General features: G+C 40.7%; 1 protein-coding gene across 5 annotated transcripts in view; it reads right to left on the minus strand.

The window, feature by feature from the left end:
- The window catches only part of unc-13 (protein unc13 homolog), a 98,550-nt gene extending 79,270 nt beyond the window's left edge, over positions 1-19,280 (minus strand). For 4 of the 5 annotated variants that reach the window (XM_085486500.1, XM_085486506.1, XM_085486505.1 and 1 more), the window contains exons 1-2: positions 18,639-19,279; positions 15,858-16,739 (exon numbers count right to left, since the gene is read on the minus strand). The gene's annotated coding sequence lies outside the window, so the exon portion shown is untranslated. Of the gene's footprint in view, positions 1-15,857; positions 16,740-18,638 lie in introns of all 5 variants that reach the window. The other variant, XM_085486498.1, reaches the window with a different exon arrangement.
- Positions 19,281-21,785: the final 2,505 nt, after the last annotated feature.

The following is a 21,785-nucleotide window of genomic DNA, read 5'->3' on the forward strand; positions in this document are numbered from 1 at the left end:
TAACGATTTAAACTTTAACCTAATGCAGGGGGACAATTTTTCATCAGATGCTTGCAGTTAATCGCAAAGCCTCTGCCACAATTAGAAAAAAAAAATCGATTTCTCATTGGAGTTCATCGCGAGGAAAAAGGATGATTGTGGATTTGCATCCTCGGCCAAGTTCCAATCGTGTGACAGTTACTCTCGAATTCATTTTAAATTCGTTTCAAAGCCGAAAAAATGTCGGGAGAAATTTTTCAAGTTTGCAATACTTTTTGCGGAAATGTCTAGGCGAGAAAAATACGAAATATTTACAAAAAATGCTGAAAATATTTCTTCGCAAGAACGATTGCGCAGGAAGCGTATGCGCGGAAATTATTTAACGATAAATTCGAACTTTGTGATATTTTTTTTTTATTCTTGCAGAGAAACCAGCGACTGTGTTTCGCGCGCGTTCCGATTATTCCAGAAATGAATCGTAAAATTTAGCGCACCCGTGCGATGCATTTAAATGAAATTCTGAATTGGATATTATTGCGTCCCGAGAGAGATAGAGACAGAGGGAGAGAGAGAGAGAGAAAGACGGAGAGGGAACACACCAAACTCGAAGGTGCCTCTGCTCTATGTTTGAAACACGCGGCAGACAAACGGAGGCGAATTAAACGCGAATTAATCATCACGTGTGCTCGCAGTTATGCAAAAGTTTTAATTGAAAGTTTTCAATTGCTCGCGAAAAGGACGCGTCCTCGTGCGGCACGTGCGCCCCTTTTAGTAAGGCGGTTTCATCTCGCATGTTATCGACACTATACCTTTGCCACGCGAGCACAGTATAACATTTATTCCCGAAGGCGCGCAATTAACTTTATCGGGCGGAAAGCCGCCTACGTTTACGTACATGACATATTATATACGCAAAAGCTTCTGTAATCATTTCCGCGGCATAAGGTAATGTCGCTTCGCGATGCAACGATGCAACGTTGCGCTCTTGATATAGCGTGTTGTGCGCGTACCTGCATCTTGCAACGTTCATGCGGGCTCATTCGTTAGCGAGGCAAATTATTAACGCGAGATATACAAGAGGCAAAACGTGCGTGGCCGCGAGCCAACAGATATATTCTGATTCCCGATCGTACCGTGATTCGGCATACACATAGGGTTGCGACACAAATTTGGTAATGGCGCGATGCAGATTCTCCCTCCCGAAGATGATGATTCGCGGATTCGAATTCACGTACTCGCTCATAGCAAGAGGCGCGATTAAACGTGTGTATCTCGTTGGGGTGGAATTACCGCCGGATCATATTATGCGTACACATACGACTCGTATTGAGTTAGTATCACCTACGTCATCGCGATTATTCCAAGTATACATATATAGTTTGAAGCGACGCGCACGACCAGCTCGAGAGGGTCGCGGAAGCGAAAATTCAATATTTGTTCAGTATCTTTACGAGCCTAACGAATGCCGATCGCGCACTCGGCTGATTGCTATTGTTGATGATACGACGATATGCTTTAATATTTAAATTCAGAGGTCTGTGCGACGTATCGCGTCGAAATGTTGCGAGCAATCATCGTTTTATCCCTTGTCCGTAAATGTTATTAATTAATTTTCCACCGGTAACAAGAACGGGATTAAAGCTTGGCTCCGTTTAGATATTCGCCGCAATGGTTCGGCCAACAGATGTTAAAACTTTCAAATGATCCGACATAACAAAGTACTCATTTGGCTACTTGTGTTTACAGCTCGACGCTGGTTGAATATTCTACGTTCTTGCAATTAATTCAATCAAGGCATCCGCGCGAAACTCGTTGCCAAATTTCCATCCACGTGTTGTCAATATGGCGGATGTGTCGTTAGCATATCGATTTATCCTATCTACATATGCAAAATAATCGCGATACATTTTTCAAATATGTTATTCATGCTGTTATTTGTGGAAAATTTTGATGGTAAAATTTTCGCACACCAGGGATAACGATAATTGCAACGTCGAAATTAGTCATTTATATTAATGTAATTTATTTAAAATTATAAATATTTTTTACGTTCGTATCGCGATGTTATACAGCTAGAAGACGAATTATCTTTAAAGTGAAAAATTTATTGAAAGATAATGGTGCAGCAATTAGAAGATTAATTATGGTAATAATTTTCTTTTCGCGACAGTTACTTGTTACAGATTGGAAAATTCAAGGGTCGAAAAGAAAAATGAGAAAGGCTAACGTTGAATGACGCATAGAATGAAAAGAGGGATCCAGCTGCTTTGAGATCGTTAACCCATTTGCCTTTTCAGGAGGAAGGAAAGATCCTAAAACTAGCGGCCTTGACTTCCTAAACCATCCGACGAAGCCTGAATTCCAAGTTTACAAGAGAACCCGACGAGTCTTGCAAGATGGATGAGGCAATAATTCGCTCGTAGTCGTGAGCGCGAATTACTAAATTTCATCAGCAAACCGCGACTCTTATACATAATAAGCTTATATTCGTACATATATATATATATATATATTAATATCAATATTGAAATAATAAGACAAGTGTACGATATTGGAATATTTTACGTGGTGATATAAATAAGAATCGAGGAAGAGTTCAATCACCTTTAACCTCTTGGAATCTTTCCGCAAAAGCTGTTTACCTCGAATCGCATCTCGCATATTCAAGACTCAACAAGTATGTAATCCTTTAAAACTAAAGAAAGCGCGTGCGGAATTTTAATGCCTTCGCAATATGGGGATAGACCGCGAGAGACTTTACGAGGTGACCGGATTATTTCTGCATGTCAGACAAACGGATCGACGGATATATATGCGGTCGAGGAGAAATAAACCCGGCGTTTTGTTCGTCGGGCTTACTTGACCTCGATCGATGCCGGTGAATTGTCTAGCTGTTATATATATATATATATATATATATATATGTGTGTGTACGTATACACATACGACGGTGTTCCGAACGCGGCCAGTCCATTACTCTGTCCCTGGTGTTTCGGAATGGCCAACCAACGGAACAACTAGTTTTCATCCCTCTATGCTATCCGTCGCTCCTTGGCTCCGCGTTTCACCCCGATAAACAGGAGAACCGTATAATCGTGACTGGTTCAAGCCAGAGACGGTATGTGATATCTGCTCTGATTTCACGATATATATACATATATATATATCGATCCTTATAGGCGTCCACAGAGAAGGACAAGAGGCGGCACAAAAATTACGCATTTGTTCTTCTTTCAAAAACACTGAAATTTATTTGCATATTTATTAATATAAAAAAATGAAGAAAAATGAAATTTAAAAAAATGAAGAAAAATTTAATTATACCTCCTCCTGGAGAAAACCCTGCGGACGCCCATGATCCTCATCAAACATAATTATCGTTCACTTAACAATATTCGCTTTCCTCGAAAAGCCGAGATGTTACGCTTCACTTTATCGAGTTATACGGTCCGTGTAATAAAACTTGAAAGAGTTAAAATATTGAATTTCATTCGATGAACCGCAACTTTTCACGACGATTTGCAGTTGGCGAACCGATTAACGACGCCGCGAGGGCCGACGATATATAATAACTCGAGCAATCTTTCAAACTCTTGAAGAACTCGCGAATCGGAACTTTACATTCACTTTAGATTTAAGAGTGCCGTTTACCGCAACTTCCGGCGATATAATAATAGTCCGAAAGTTTGCCATGTCCGAAATTACAAGAAAGCTTAAAGTCTCGCGAGCAATTCTGCTTCGCAAAATGGTGTAGGTCGCCGACAAGACGGATTAACGTCAAAGTTGCAAAGGGCAACCAAACCACACGAGATCATCGACCTTTTTGCCTCGACACGCGAGAATCTTTGCCCTCTCTCTTTCGAACTCATCGTAACGATGGATCATTTTTCGAAAAACCCCGAGACGCCTCGATGACGAGGCGATCGATTAACTGCCGTTCGACTCGTGTTCCCGAAGTTTCAAGTAACGAGCCGTGAAAGAATTTCTCGGCTGCTGAACTTTATTCCCGAAGCCTGAGCGCGTAAATGATGTTCTTCCCGTTTCTGGATGAGGTGACGACGCCCGATGACGAGGGAAAAAACGCGAGAGGCTCTCGTTGTAATCAGCCTGACAAGGAGACTCTGTCTTGAAAAACGAGGGTTGGAAATACGTGCTGCAATAAAACCGAGTTCCCTCCTTCGTCCCATTCCCTCTGTTGCGAAATTCCCGTCTCGCCTTTCTACCCTACGCGCCGTAATTTCCTGATTAATTTTTCGAATTAACGATCGTCGTTGACGGTTTTAGGTTCAAGAATCGATATGAAAACGTGCGAGTGTCGTAAAGACGTATATATGTGTGCGTCCTTCCTCTCGACATGATAAATTCGATTTTACGATTACCAAGAGGAGGGAATGAAGCAAGAGAGAGAGAGCAGGATTCTCGCATTCAGTTCACCTACCGTGCTCGTACCGAATTAGTGGTACGATTGCTCCTTGTACCGGGTACAAACCCCAGGCCCGGGAGAGATGCCACAGACCGGATATTCAAATGGAGAGATTACAGCGTGGCCCTGAATATCCATGAAGCGCAATAATGTCAGCTGTTATCTTTCCTCGCGATCGCGTAATCGTGCTTTTTTCCTCTCTGGTTTGCCTCAAGTTTCGAGAGCAAAACATTTCGCGATGGAACGAGATGCAATTAAATTTATCCGCTTACCGGAATAAAGAAGAAAGGAAGAAAGAGAGAGAGAAAGAAAGAAAAAGGTGTTAAAAGCGGTTATTATCAGCCTAAGGCAAGCTTCCTTCAAGTCCTTTTAGTAAATATAGACTTGTAAAGAGGTACTTTTAGAGAATATATAAGGAAAATAAGAGGGAAATCGAATTCTTTAATTCTTTAATTTTAAAAGAGTGAAATAATTGTCAAGTATGCAAAATTATAATAAAGAATTATTATAGAATTCGCAATTATTATTTATTAGATAGAATCTAAATTAATAATAAATATATATAATTATCTTTTTTCTTTTCACATAAATTAAAGTGTCTCTAGCTGAATGATTAGAAGCAAGATTACGCTTCGGATAATTTCGAAAGACTTCTGAATGTTTAAAGTATCAGAATCTCGTGAATATTATATATATGTATATAGACAGAGAGAGAGAGTTTCAAAATAGCAAAGAGAAATAAGTTCGACAAAATGTCGCTGTAATACGTGGCCTTATATTAGTCTCGTTCGCGTTTCTCTCTTTGCAAAAGTTGCCATTCTCCTCTCTTTTGCGAAAATATTTATTATTATTTTCGCGTCATGGCATCAATCCGGCTTGCATTGATCTCTTTACTGTGTCGATCCAATATCTACTGTGCGCTCTTCCTTTTCTTACGCCAAGGTAAAGCAATAAGCACGTTCCCGGAAGGAACGCGCTAATTCAAGGATTCCGTTTAATCTGGATTCCGATCCCCAGCAGCCTTATAACTCAGATACGTCGATGAATGGAGGAGGAAAATATTGACCATGGTTGTGGAAGAATGCGGAGCTTCTTGAATAACAGAGCATAATTTACAGAATCAGAAAGAACGTGTGTGTGCTGAATATTTTCGCTAAATTCTATATATTTCAGGATTTTTCAGAATTTATACACACAATTATCTTTATAATTTATATAAAGATAAAATATATAATATAATCTTTATAAACTGTTATAATATCGTTTAATAAATAATTAATCTTCATACCTTAAAATGCCGTTAAAAATTATTATCAGAAATCCAGTATATGTATGTCACTGAAAGTATTTTATTATTTTAAAATCTCTTTTATTATGTGTATTTTGCGTGTGTAATATTAGTAATTCATAAATATCTTAGAGAGAGAGAGAAACCACTACATTTGTCATGCAATTTTATCGTGAACTTTTCGAAAAATCGTATGCAATATTTGAGAAATTCTCAAATAACGAGAACAAGCTCTTGCGTGGTTCAAGATATAACTAGCTTCCCTAGGGGTAGAGTAGAATAGCAAAAAGGAAAACAAGAGATATATCCTCAATATTTATTTTCGCGAAACCGCTTGGGGAAAAAGGATATTTTCAGTGGGAAAATAGCGTGAATACATTTGTACAAGTCTATTCAATTTTTACCGTGTGTTATTAAATGTATCGGGTCGATTAATTTGCCGAATAACGTCGCGTTTTTTTCTTATATACTCTGTTAGCTGTTATATTTCGCTTGGAACTAAACGAGACGCTCTTGCGCATTAAAGCGTTTTGCGTCCGATCGTAATTTATTAGCTGTAATCACATATCCATCGAGAAGGACACGTGAGGAAGATCGATGGCTCCATGAGGATGAAATTGGATTTTTTTCCTGTATGAACACGATCGCGCATTTTGCGGCATCATTCATCTTGAAAGCTGTAAACTGAAGCGTATTGTTGCGCGAAAGCAAAACAGGCGCATATAGTTGACACAATTAATCGGTATCGATATCATTTCTTTAATTAATATCGAAATAGCAATAATTAATTTTCAATCGCGAATTTTACGATTTAATTACTTTATGTTATTTCACGTTCTATATATTTATATCAGTGCTGTATATATTTATAATTCGAAATGCGGGGAATAAAATGAAGAAATAATGAACTGTATGAAAGAGGATAATAATATATGTATCAAGTAATTGTTTCGTAATTCGGTTAACCAGTCGGGATCTGATTCAGATATTCGCGTGCATTAGTTTTGTGTATATTTCCAAAGTTATTTTCATTATAAATTGTTTCCCTCCTTCTGCCAATAGAAGGAAGAGTGAGAAAGCACGCGAATGACTTCATTATTAAAAACTGCATGCGATAATTGTATCGTTATAAAATAACGGTATATTCCGCAATTATTCCGCGACATAGCTGGTGGACTTAAGCTTGCAAATGAAATTTCGTAACGTTACCGATATAACTCACTTAAATCGCACGCCCATCCTGTCCACGAAAGGACTTACGAGAATCCGCGAGCAGCGTCTGCATAGTTTCATTACGTGCAAAAGCTCCCGGGTTCCGTAGATGTGCATATATATATACGTATATATATGTATATGCATTTCCTCCAGTTATTTCGCAAAACTTCCAACAACGCCGAGTGTCAGTCGCGCATACAGAAAGTGGCGCGAGACCTCTTGGATCTCCCGCAGCATATCATATATATATATGTATGATAAAATGGGCATAAGAATGAGAGATAATTCTCTGTTCCACAGTCATAAAATATACTCGTCTGTGCCCGAAGAGCTGCACAGTCTCCCCTTGGAAGGAAGAAAAAATGAAAGACGTGACTCAAAATTGAAATTGCAGTCGCATTGCTTGACTTCAATATTTCAAGGAATGTATATTTCAAGATATATATATATATATATATGAAATGTATTAGTTTCCGGTTAACCGTACTGGAAAATGAACTAGGAAAATTGGAAAACGAACGTAATACAAATTTATATAAAATATATATAATATCGTATTGTATAATTTTTGTAATGTGGGTTTGTTCCTAGTGCGCGCGGAAAATTGAAAGGAACAATTTGTCCGAGATTGTGTGATGCAAGTGATGTACGATAAGATTTATCGTTGAAGGGAAACAAGGGAAAAGGTGAAGAGGGCACGTCTAGGTAAAGTCTCCATAAAGTTTTCCCTCGCGGATCGACAACATTGCACACTGCAGTCATACATAATCTTCTCGACAAGTTGTACAATTTTCTGATGCGTGCGGTTAAACGCGATTCCTCTGGCGACGTTTATTCAACAAATGTGACACGGATATGAGCGGCACGAGATTATCGAACGACACAAGACGCGGCAAGGGCAGCCAGTTCCTGCAGACGGTGCATTTCATCGACAAATGTTCGTCGTAGTCGTCGCGTGCTGACACACTTAGTTACCTCGTCTATCCGATATCGAGGGTAAGGTACATCACGTAACAAAATCCGCGATAACGTTCCAATTACGTTCAATATGGATGAATGTAACAAAATTATTCGAGTAATGTCGAAGAATTTTGTCGAAAAAATTTTGACAGACACGCCGTCTGATTTCAGTGAAAGAGACCACGCGAAACTTTGACGTGCAGTAAAAAGAGCAAACAAACATGCTGATCGATTGCATGCCGCTGTAAGATTCTTTCGCGAGTATTTGCATTGGGAATTTTAGAGCCATAAGGGGATTGCTCGCAGGAAGCAATAATCGCGATAAATTATTGGATAGATTCGGGGAAACGCGAGATAGCATCGAGGTCGGCAGATTGCATATGATCAATGATGCACCGGCGCGACAGTAAATTTTCCGAATACAATTCTCACGAATGACATGTTTCGGATATTGTCACGTATGTAAGAGAAACAGGAGAGAGATCGGACAAATGGTGTAAACTTTACCCTTTAGGAATATTTTATAGATGTATCAAAAATTAATTAATTAATTAATTATTTTCATTAGTTAAAATTAAAAATTAATTTAAAAATATTTAAAAATATTCTAAAAATGTATGAAAAGTTAATTAATTATTTTCATTACTGAAAATTAAAAATTCATTTTTATATAAGATTAATTTATTTGTTTTCACTAATTAAAAATTAATTATCTTGTTATATCACAACGCGCATCTCATATTTTCTCGCGAAACTGGTCGGATTTTGTTTGAAAGAGCAATTGAATTTCCCTATAAAACGAAACCATGAGTAAAGAATAAAAATTACAAAAATGTCTATAAAATTATAGACGTTAAATAAAAATTGAAGATAAAAATTATGATTAAAATAACTGGGGAAAAACGATTCGATGTATGTAGTTATTGACATTTTCATTTCACGCGTAACTTTATAATACCATAATGGCATGGAATAACGAACATTGCGAAAAGCGAAATAATGAAGACGTATATCTCGTATGTATAAAATGTCACTATGAAACTCGAAATGCATACATTTTCGAGATAGAAATAAAACAACAACCGAGTCGAACATGTCGATGCGCGAGCTTCGTCAGTTTTTAATTTTCGTTTTTTTTCCCCTGTTATTTATCACACGATGTCGCGCTGACGCTACTTCTTCCCGGTTGCCCGGTATCAGCCGTGTCAGCTTCATTAAATGACAAGCATGAAAACGTCGTTAGGATCCGGAGTCCAAAGATAAAAGGGGTATAGCGCGCTAAACGCCCGAGTCGTTACTACGTCAGTGGCTCTCGCTGTTTTTCCCCTTCGGGGAAAAGTGCTGAAACTCATCAGGGTTCGCGGATTGGCGAGAACGATAAGGGGCTTTATCTGTAACGCGCGTCCTCGTTCTTCGCGCGTTTCAAAAAGATTAATCATCTCTTAATATCAACTTCAGGAATTAGTCTCGCGGCTACTGTCTCCCTTCCTAGATTTTATACGATTGTTCGCGGCTGAAATTTATCCGCAAGCGGTAATTAACATAGAAAACCTATTGTTGAACGTGCCTTTTGTTAAGCAAATACATGGAGCATATGTGTAATATACTAACATAAGAATATGTAACCTTTAGCGGATGAACAAAAATTGCGAAACTTTTTTTTAATTATTTTGCGGCAAACCCTTCTCCATACCTACTTATTTATTATGTTAATAAAATTATTTTTTTAAGTAAAATGTTAAATAATTAATAACTTAAAAAAATTTAAATAAATGATACAAATAAATAAATTAAATAAAACATTAAATAAGCATAAATTCATCGTACTCCAACAAGTGTAATATAATTTTTTCAATCTAAAGTTTTTTCGCCATTTTCGTAGCATGTCAAATATTTAATGACTCAGCTCGATACCTCTCCAAGATCGCCTAATAGCGTTAAAGTTAATTAAAAAGTAAAGCTCTCGTACTAATAGAATCCTTCTAATAGGAACTAGTTAGCTCGTGAGCTTAGGATAAGAGAATGCACTTTTGTTCCGACATGACGATGCAAATTGTATTGCTTTCACCGTCAGTACGAAACACTGCGTTGCGTATTCTGCTTTCGTCCCGTTTCGCATCCTGTCCCTCGAGAGCAGATTACATTACTCCAAGCCGATCGTTCTTTTGTGTACGTACAATATGATCGGTTGAGGTATGCGCTTAGAATGCGCTGCTATCACGTGAAAAAAAAAAAAAATAAAATAAAAGACAGGAAACGAACAGAGAGACGAGAGAGTGGGAGTCCAACAATGTAATCTGCGGGACTCTCTGGCACATAGTGCATTGTAGTACTGAAACTTTTTGATCTTTCGAGTTTTCCTCATATACCATTGTCCTGATGAAAAACAACAAAAGGACACGCAGACAGCGCGTTTAAAGACGAAGGCACGGTCGGAAATACGAAGATGGGACTCTGCTCAATTGCATTTTCTCTTGTGGCTAATGGGTTTTAAAGGACGAGTCGCGCAAAACGATGTCGCTCGCTGTCGCGTCAAATCGAAATGTATTGTACGCAAAAATCAATTTTTCGGAGTTTTATTCACAGATCGAAAAATCACATGGATAGAACAAGCGATATTTTGAGTTTATATATAAAAAAATCACGAATAAAAACAGAATTTTTCTTGTCCGTAAAAATTCATTTAGATTGAAAAAATATTTTAACGAATATAATAATATCGTGGGAATATTTCATTTTTGAAGCTGCTGCGGTGAATTGTAAATTGTAGCCAATTTCGTTCCAAACATTTCGATTCGATTCGAGGCCCGCGTAATACGCTTTCGCGCAATAAATTCATCTCTTGCACAATGGCGGGGGCGCGTCGTGGCTGAATACAAAATCAATGAAAACTCTTCAAATGCCAGCGTATTTCTGTTACGAACTCGACGGTTGATACGTTTATTCCGACGCGGCGTATATTGAAATCTCATCAATATCTTCTATATCATCCGTTCCGCATAGACTCGTCGCGCGCGCGCGCGCGCGATTGCTGCATCATTAATCCATCAAACTTTGATAAATTATATTATCAGTTAATTTACCGAATTTGCATTGAAAGAGTTCGGTATTCCGTAAACTTTATTATTATTACGATATTTCGGAGAGAGGAAGAAAGAGAAGAGATAGAATGGCAGTTTGTCGTCATTATGGTAAACAATATATAAGAAGTTATGATACGAGATAACGAGTTCACGCTCGAAATTCATGACCCCCAGGCGCCGAAAACGTGGAGAGATATAGATACGATGCCAAAACGTGACCTTATATCGATCGAATAGTTTTGGTAAAAATCGCTACGTGAAGGTCGGACAATTGCGAAGTGGCCTATCGCGGCTATTGACGATGGCTGTAAAGTTCCCATGCGGAATAATACCCAATCCCGTTTGTTGACAGCAATAAAATTGCGATAACAGAATTGTTCGGATTAACGGTGGTGGCTGCAAAGCGATATGAATTCGATATCTATGCGGGATTTACATTCAACAAAGTTATGACGCAGAGTTTAAGTGCAAAACAAAAAAATAAATAACGCACGGTAAACAGAAAGATATTGGTTTTTTTTACGTGACGTATTGTTGCCATCTGAGCAGTTGAAATATACGAGAAACATTTTCATGAAAAAAAGAAAAAAAAATAACAATCGATGACAGCTACAGGTCAAAGTTCACGCAGGATTTACGAATGCAGATTGAGCAACAATATTTCTCGGTATATGACATAGAGAGATCAAGGAAATGCCAGTTACAATTAACATTCGACACGTAGATTAAACGAAATGTTCGCTTTTCAAGCAAGCACTGTTACTGAATTCTTAGTGATTCAGTCATTCGCGCAGTATGTTTGAATTTGTGCAATATTACTGCGAAAATGTTACAACCTGACAATCGCAATAGCGCAAAAGATAAATTTCTACAAATTTAACTTGTCACATGTCATCATCAGTTTCTATGAAAACAACGAAACACGTGTGACACACATTTTTTATCATTACTTTTTTGTTGTAATAATCAAGATTTTGCGGAGGTTGTAAATTTCTAATTACACGGATGACTCGTTACGTTTGTTGGCGGGACCGAATTTCCGTTGTTATGAAATTAAATAACGTTGCACAGAAAGAGAGGTCATATAATACGAGGTAAAATTGAAAAAATGATGCCACGTCGCCATGATCCGCGTGTTCCAAATAGAGGGATCTTTAAACTCGCGAAGCGAGATAAAGGGTCGCCACCGACAACCAGATTATTCCACGACCGAAAGTGTACCGGGAGGGGCAATTACGAAATACGTAGAGAGAGGGTAAGCTCTTCCTCTCGCTGGTGGAGAGACTAGCGACAGTTGGGGTAGTAGTAGAGATAGACGAAGGAAATAGGACACGACTGTCACAACCGCTGACAATCGAGCGCCTCTCGCCAAGTCGTAAAAATAACAATCAAATTTGAAAAACACGAACGCGGTTATTCTACGAGAAAACGCTTACTATCTTCGATCTCGGGAAAATACGTCATCGACGAAAGTGGAACGTGGCGACAAGAAATTGAAAAAATCGAGTATAATTGTTTGATTTAAAATGGAGAACCGTGAAAAGAGCTCTAGGAAACGATACAGATGACAGAATGGAAAAGTTCGAGGAGCAAAAAGGAGAGGCTCTTCGTGCCTGAAGAATGAGTTATTTCTTCGGAACTGTTTCTACGATAAAATGTTCCCAGAGCAGACATAATGACGTATCATCGTACTCGTAATTGCCAGAGTCGCTGAAAAAAACCACTTTACATGCAAAAAAGATTGAAACGCTATTTTCGTTACTTATTATATCGCGTTTCGAATATAATTATCTCTCGATGCGCTTGTCGAGATTAAAAATCATCATTCGCACAGGCGACCTCTTCCCGATAAAATAAATCAATACCGAACATTGTATCCGGCCAAATTGAATTTCCCTTCACTGACTGCTCTCGAATCACTCTCAATATTCACCGATATCTGTCGAAAGAAATTCTCTAGCGCCTTCGAACACGTATATTTATTGCGCGAAAAGTTTGCAGTCTCTAGGTAGCGAGCTTCTAGGGAGCCGACAGTGATATCGTTGCACACATCTCGAGTTCGAAATAAGTCGGCCTTGACGTTAGAGGAGACAGCTTTTCCGAAGTCGAGCAGTAGATTCGAGCAATCGACGAGAGAGAAAGAGAGAAAACAGGGTAGCGATGTAAGGAAGGGAAAGCGAAGAGTCAAACAAGAACGAGAGAGCAAAGATGGCTACAAGAAGAGTCGATAAGAGAGAGAAAGAGAGATGGGTGAAAATAGAGGGTCGCCGAGAAGGGAAGAGAGCGAGATGGACAGACAGTATCGGCGAACGAAAGAGACGGGAGAAAAAAAAGAGGTAGGGATAGAGAGAAGGTGTCAATGACTCGTGAACCTTTCGCATCGATTGCAAATATTTAAAGCACGAGGTCAGAGAGGAGCGACATGCGGGGTGATGAGGTTCGAATTTGAATACAAGACGACGGCGACGTCGAAGAGCCGGGATTGTTCGCCCTTTAAAGGATAATGATTGCTGGACATCATCGATGTCGCGACTGGCCATTTATATGTCGTCGTTGGACGCCTGAGGCTACATAGAGGAGATACAACGTTAAACACGTCGCGCCGGAGTTTGCAACTCAATTTTCATGACACCTACGTTCCCTTCACATTGTCATGTCTTGATCGATAAAATGCGAAACGCGTGTATGATTCTCGCACAATTGCGCTCCTATATTTCTCGTGCATTCGCGCGCGATGATTTCCGATTGAAAAATATTTCGACGACCAGGAGAACCGTTCGGCTTTATTCAGTCGAATACAACAATAACGGCTCGGCATCGACCGCGACGTAATTAGCCGCTTTGCTGAAATTGCGTCGATTTGTTGCCGAGCCCGTTTGTTACGCGCTAATAGACACGAATCGAACGCTTATAACTATCATAATAACGTCGGGAAGGGCGCTGTTGAATTTTAATTACCGTTTAATTGATCTGCAAAAATACGTACAACGCGATGCTTGTGTACACCGTATTTTTAATATGCCGAAAGTGGCACGAAACCTCACCGCGGCAAAGTCGCTCATCTGCATATTACTTATCGCGACGTCACGATATCACGCGTCGTATTATTACTTTGTTGCCCGTGTCTCGAGGATTTGCATAAAACACTAAGCGTGAATCGAAACACATTACAGCCAACGCAACAAGCCTTCAGACACGCGCAACTCTAAGCTTTTGCCATCACATTGATAAATCCGAAAATATAGCAACAAGGGTTGCGTGACACGTGTCTATATGCTCGTTCTTAATGCCAAACACAATTATTGACGAAGCCGTAAAGAGCTTTTCTATCAAGTACTTTAACATCTTTTAGTCTCGCGCATCGCAATTGCCCTCGGAAAATTTTAGTTACAAATATATTATAAAAAAATGTTCGAATTTAAATCACCAAAGTGACATATCAAAATTGCTTTAAAACTCTCGATTATTTCAATGAATTTCGGACGAGCCACTCAATGAAAATCAAATGACAGAATATACAATACTTCTCTTAATGTAATGTCTGATTTGGAAAAATCAGAATTGATTTGCGTATTATCGCTAACTACAGTCTTCAATCTCTCATCCTCATGAGAAGTCTCTCATCCACAAACGTTCAATCAAGTCAATCCGGAAGGCCCGACTGTCTTACTAAAGTGTTATTCCGTTCCACCTTGTCGCGGGCATTCAATGGAAACGACCGCAGAACGATCATCGTGTAACGGAGAAGTCTACTATTCGACCAAACCGACTGATACGTAATTGAGATCAACGATGCGGAAGAACGGGGTGGACGGCGATAAAAGGAAATGATCGGAAGAGAGAGGAGCAAAAAGTACGAGCGAGCATTCGCGTGTAATAGCGGTATTATATTCCGGTAAAGAATTACAGTTTAACCCGCGTCCTGCTCCCTTAATTGTCATCTTTAAGTATCGAAATACGCTTTAGATGAAGACTTATTGGGGGATTTGGACTCTCTGAAAGAGGCAAGAATCAGTAGTGGCATCTCTGTTATCACGTCACCGTTAACGAGATATTCTCGACTGGAGAGAGAGAGAGAGAGAGAATTTCGAACGTTTAATATCACCATTTGCTATATTGAGATATAATATAAATAACGCGCCAAAGGAGGCCAATTAGTACATGATTAAGAAGCATTCGGGCAGATTGAATTATAGTTTGTAATTAATAATTAACGTGTTCAATATATTAGCGTAATTTGCCCGAGAAATGATTAATTGCACCGCGAGAAAGCAGATTCATACACGCGATTCATTTATATTCCCCTTTCCACTTCGAAATGATCCCGGGTATTTTTCTTAAAACAATAGACACATTGCGGCAAATGTTATTCTTGTTTGCAGACAGTTATAATTCGCCCGTAGGCGAGCGTGACAACGACAAATGTATGAAGCTTCATTGTGAAAACCTATTGTGTATCTATTGCGCGTGGCAATAATCGGCCGGCTTCGTTTTGTTCCCGCGTTCTCCGGTTTTGTGACAGACCGGGGGCGAATGGCGGATGGCGAATGTTATGTGTGACATCGGGGAACGCATCGGTGGCATCCGAATAAAAGTTGCGGCACGCGGATCAAGAGGCGCGTCACGTCGCGCGCTCGAAGTGTTACATATGCATTCCCTCTTGCAATTGCAATACCGTGCTTTTCGATAAATTATAGGCCAACTGTCACTGCGTAATATATGTTAACTTTTCCAAAACTCCCTATTAATTATTAAAAGCAAATTGAATATAAAACTTGATAATTACATATTCCTGATGAGAGAGGATACTTCGATATAATTTGATATTATAACGAGTGAAGAAAAATCGTTGATCACCATGGAAACTGTTCGGACAAATATAATAGAAAAATTGAAGTCTTTCTCTTACCTTCGAAACGAGATAAACAGGCGCTTTTGTTTTTCGAAGAAGGGGATTCAATACCTTATCAAACCAGGTACCATCATTGTCATCGAGATTTCGGATTTTTGCGTGTTGACACTATTGCACGGATATAGTTTATAGGCCGTTTACCGAGCTTTCGTTGTCGATACTTAAGAGAGGTAGATTTAACAGGGGGACTACAGACGAACCAACTTTAACATTTATAATAATTGAACGTGGAAACTTTAACACGACGATTAAATATTAATTGACAACTTTCGTTTGGTCGTTATAAGTGTCACCTTTCTTCTCCCTTTTTCTCTTTTCGCGCCGTCTGTATCATCTCGTCAACGACATGTATACAAATACACGTATACATACACATCACACATATATACTTATAGATTCTTTTATACGGCAATATATCTCTCTCAAACTTGAAACAGACGATAAATTTTAATCACACTCCCCACACACAATTATGAATATTATTATATATTATTCAGAAGATAATTATTATTAGTAGGATATTATTATTGGTAATGATGTTATCGCATTAAATTAACGAATAGACCAGTTTGTAATTCATCGAGCAAGCGTTCTCGCCCAATTTTCTCCGCCCGATATGTCACCAGATATCACTCATCTGCAATACAGGACCCTGCGTATATCCAACTGACAATGAGAATTCGTATCCTCGATCGACCGATTTCTTCCCTTCTCGCTGCTCCAGTTTCGCCGATTATCTTTCTCCCTCCGGCGAGACACTGCTGAAATAACACTGGGCACCTTTTTTTAAGAGCACCCTTCAACTTAATTCTCCTCTCGTTACGCGCGCGACACGATTCTCACTCGCATCGCAGGAGTTTTGTAGAGATCGCGATACCACTAAAAACACAAAGCACGTGATGCTCGACGTGACGCTCGACGCCTCGTAATTTGTTTACGTCCTCGTCCTTTTCCAGCAACCAATAGGTGCGCGCATCTTACTCTCGGCTTACTGTCGTCGACTAATTAAAAAAAAATTAAGTGACAAGAGACAGTGGATCGATAGGCTTGCGAGATTCGATTTTCTTCCCGTAATGGTCTACGTTCTCCTTTCACAACGTAGAATTTTCCGTAGATTTTCAATGAATTTGTGTAACTTATCACGGTGAGATGTAACCGCAAATGTACGAGTGTCTATTTGATATTTCTAGAGTTTAGTTTTGCTTCGCTCCGGCGAATCTATGTGGAACATTTCGCGTGCAGCTTCATCATTGGGGATCCGTAACTTTCGTTACGATGGGTAAGCATTGAATGTCACGTAATCAAGAAAGTTTCGAGAATTATTTTATTACTTCGATCATGGAACTTACTGGATTAGCAAATTTACATTTCTCTCCATTCTGAAAGACTTACAGCAAAGTTCGCGTTTGTAATCGGATAGTTTACGTTATTACAAACAGGCTTCTGGGGAAGAAGTGAGATAACAGTTCCTTGAACCGGAAAATTAAGTTCCACGAAATAAATAACTAGATTCTGATCTTTTTTTCCTTAGCTGCCTCCTCATAATTGTTATGTCAAGTCTGATGTAATTAATTAGACTCGCAGGGCGACTATAAAAGCGGCCGTAACGGTTAGTAATTCCTATTAAGCTAAGATTAACAGGCTCGTTCCTTGTTACACTTTACCAATAAAGTAAACATTTGATATTTCTACCCTATTTGGCAGCTATACAAAGTCCATGGAAGGTTCATTGACAGTCATGATACCTATATTCCCTCTGGGTAATGCTAAATCTTATTTTAGAAAAACATTGAATATCGTTCAATAAAGTTTCACAGAACTTGCGCTAGAATATAATAGAAGCATAAATATTACATCTCGAATTAAAGGGCACGTGCCGTATTGATTACGAAAACAAGTATACCATGTTAGTGTTATTCTGTTTATGTGATTATAGCATGTCGCTATGAAACTTTGCAACTTTCGTATCTACACAAACGTGTACTGATTAATAATGAAATTGTCGATCTATCGAGCAATTTAAATTTTTCAAATCGAAACCTTCAAAATTTTCTATTCCCAGCGGAAGGGCGTAAATCAGTTCTTTATTTGTTTTTTGTGATTACAGTCGGCTCATCCGCGATATCAATTTTCGCAAAGCCGTAGAATTTTATTACGTTTGATTGGAAAACGAGTCAGAGAGTTTTGACTATAAAGATTGTGGTTCGTAAAAGAGAGTACGTTTTCGTTATAACGAAGGGGGATTCTCGTGGTACACCGAAATTGCCTGCTCGGCTTTATTTTGCGCAAACTATACGAATCCGGGAAGCCTATCATCTGTTTGCCTAACGTATCGATCTTTGCCGGTATAATCGACTAATATTTTCCCGATAGAGCGAGAGATATGCGCTTTATCGTTTTTTTTATTTTAATCAAAATTTTAAATGCCGGTTATGCAAATTTATTTTTGTTGGAAAAATCAAGATTCGTGCAAATACAGAACGCTGTAGGCCTGATAAAATTAATATCGCACAAAGCGCGCAACTAATTGATCACATTTTTTCCTTCTATCTTCATCAAACAGTTTAATAGACGAAAAAAAATCAATGGAGAGACATAACAAATTCAAAGGCTCATCTCAATTCGAGTTATTAACCAACGACAATCGATTTCCAACATCGTGGAGTTACACCGGGGCACGGGCATAAAAATACACCCTCCACATATTTTTCTATCTCCTTTTATAAACAAAATATCCGAGAGGAAAAGCATGCGCGCACATATCGTTCGCGCACTCACGGAATAATTCCCACGAATTTTCACGCTCGCGAATTTTTTCACGCCTGTCCCGCAAAAGTTGGCGCTGATAAAACGAACGAGCGTCTCTCGTGCTTTTTTCACCGAGGAAAAAAGCTCACACAAACACGCGAGAAACACACTAACGCCGCGCGTGCAATCACGCCGCTCACTCCGGGGCCCTTCGATCAGCACACGCTACCCCCGCAGTGCGAAAAGCGCCCTGTTACCCTCCCGACGCACGTCCGCGCGCGCGCGCACGCACCGCCGACGGAGACGACGACGCATCGTCGTCGTCGAGTTCACGCGCGCACTGCGAGGGAGAGTCCGGCCAGCCCTCTTCGCGTCTCTCTCTCTCTTTCCCCGAAATTCTAAAAGTCCGCCGGGGGCGTCCGCGTCCTCCGGAGTAGTCTGGATCACGCGAGAGAGGCCGTTCACTCCGCGGCTTCGCCGGGCTGATGATGGTGTCGTCGTTGCTCGCGCGGGTCGTAGCAGCGTCGCTCGGGCTGCCGGCGACGGCGGGACGCCACTCGACGACGGCGACGACGCCGGCACTTCCTCGCTACCATTATCCACTCACTCCCTCGTTTCTCGCAGCCGGGCGCGCGCGTCTCTCGCGCCGTTGTACGATATTTCCGGTAAAGGGGGTTGGGAGGGTGGGCAAAGGGGATGAAGGAAGGAGGAAAAAAAAATACAAACTCTCGGAGAGCAGTCGCCTTTGCGTGGCGCGACACGGCGACGCGACGCGAGTAGAAGCGGGTCGACGACGACGGGGCGGCCGCCTTTTACGGTCTACGCGCGCAGCGGGTAGGCCGTGTTAAGCACGGCACTCGCTACTGCCGGCTGGTACAACGTGTACCTCCGCTACTAACCTAGCGTGTCCGTCCTCTCGCGTCGCCTCGCCTCGCCTCGTAACTCCTCTCCCAGTCGGACACCCCGCCGACCCTCTCGCCACGGCTACCTGGCCAAACCCTGGCCTCCCCGCGCCCCGTACTCTCCACACCGCGACGCCGATCAACCCCTAGGGCGCACGAACCACCACCCCTGCCGAGAGAGAGACGCCATCGCGCATGACACGCAGTGCCGTGTTTTTGCCCGCATAGTGCCCGGATGAGAAAGGATTCTCTTTCTTTACGGATGTGTTGAGACTTATATTTCCCTATTTGTCACCTTTTTTTCTATAATATACGTCGACGTTACTCTTAATCTGATGTAAATGTAGTTGTGTGCACACACGTGCAGTGGAAGTGTCGTGGCATTTACGGCGAAGGAGGGAAAAATTTTCAAGAGGAACGACTAATATATATATGTATAGAGCGAAGATATAAATAAATATATATATGTATGTATTTGCTACCCCCATCTGGATTGAAATTTATAGTTCCGTGCATGAATATTCCGTTAGCTTTTGTCGTGTATATTTTATTTGTATTTTTTAAATAAAATTTCTCAGAAGCATGAGCTTCTATATCTGTGAGGAATCATCTCGGATATTTGCGATGCAATATCAAGAATGTTAAGGCAGAGGGATGCATTCAAGCTTGTAGAATTTTCATGATATCGCTACCGTATCTCGTATGATAAATAAGTATTGCGTGTACGGGGTGCAAAGAAACTTCTTTCTTGCCTCGTCTAACGTAAAACGAAAAAGACCGCGCGCAGGGTGAACGTTATCAAAACCAGATCACGATGCATTGCGTCGTTAGCGTGCCGCGACGACGATATATCGATCGAGACGGAGTGCGCGAAATTGCGTACATTGCATTCGCGCGCGGTTTGTCCGAGAGATAAGATCGAATTATACGAAGCGAGAGCACCTACAAACACGAAGAAGAAGGGTGCAAAAGGGCTCTTTGTGATCTCGTCTCTCTCTCTCTCGGTTTTTTCTTTTTTTATTCCAATTCAGGAACCAGGACACGATCTCGAGAGAAATCAGTTTTCTCCGCATATACTACGAGAGCGAGCAGGCAGAAGAGAGAAGCTCAAAGTACGATGACACGCACGGCGCTGCCACGCGGCGGTATTCAACCAGTGGCGGCGGAATGGTGGATGTTGACCTATACGAGCCAGTTTGCGCGAATAAATCCCGGTGACTCGGTGACCGATCTGCCGGCAAGGCTGGATGCTGCCGTCGAAGCTCTGGGCGCCCCTGAGGAGAGATCCAAGTGGATTTGACGGTGGAGATGCAGGGTGCGTCAAGCGGAAGAACCAGACGGCGGAGAACCGGATGGCGTGCACGAGGAAAGGCTCGCTAAGAAAGGAAAGGGAAGAGGAACGATAAGGGTGGAAGAGGGATGAAGAGGCATCAAGAAAAGCTCTGTGGTAAACAGAGGAGAGAGACAGAGAGAGAGAGAGAGAGAGAGAGAGAGAGAGAAGGACGGCACGCGGTAGCAGCCACCACGTCGTATACCAACGCCACTTCATATTGATTTTCCGGGAGGGGAGGAGGAATGGGGTTGGAATGGTGGAAGAGAGAAAGCGCGAGACAGAGAGACCGGCAGGAGGAGGTGGAAGAGGGTTCTCCAAGGCGGAGAAACGGAGAGGGAGATCGAAAGGCAGAAAGGGATGGAGCAACCGGTTCTTCGTCGTTAACCATCGTGGCTAACCCCTAAGGTTGAGTCTGGAGAAAATGGCGGGTTGGGCCGAGAGCGTCGGTACGGTATAAAGTACATATACGCTTTATCGGGGGCGCGTTGTGCGCACAGCTGAGAATAAAAACCTGGTCCACGAAGCGGGTCCAGGTTTCGCGAATGGCGGTGAAAATATATATATATGTATGGAAGGTGGAGAGAGAGAGAGAGATTGAGCATCTGTGTAAATAATTTACATCACAGCAACAGTGTGATGGACGTATGTGCATGTTATGTATATACATACATTGAGATCTTATATCTTGCTACTTTAGTATGAAAAATAATCCCGCTTTATAATACATGACTATAGAAAAATACACACAGATATCATTTCTACAATGATATATACGAGAAGACACGTTACAAGATACGGTTGTAAGATACGTGATGTCAGAATATAATACGACAGTGGAACGGACAAAAGTATAATATGATTCTTTGCTATCTTCATTTTTTTTCTTTTATAGGTAATATAAAAAGATTAAGAGATAACGTAAAGTCACATTATAGCTTTATT

Source organism: Nylanderia fulva, unplaced genomic scaffold (assembly GCF_048542155.1).
Source record: "Nylanderia fulva isolate GAGA-0341 unplaced genomic scaffold, ASM4854215v1 Scaffold11, whole genome shotgun sequence".
Lineage (NCBI taxonomy): Eukaryota > Metazoa > Arthropoda > Insecta > Hymenoptera > Formicidae > Nylanderia > Nylanderia fulva.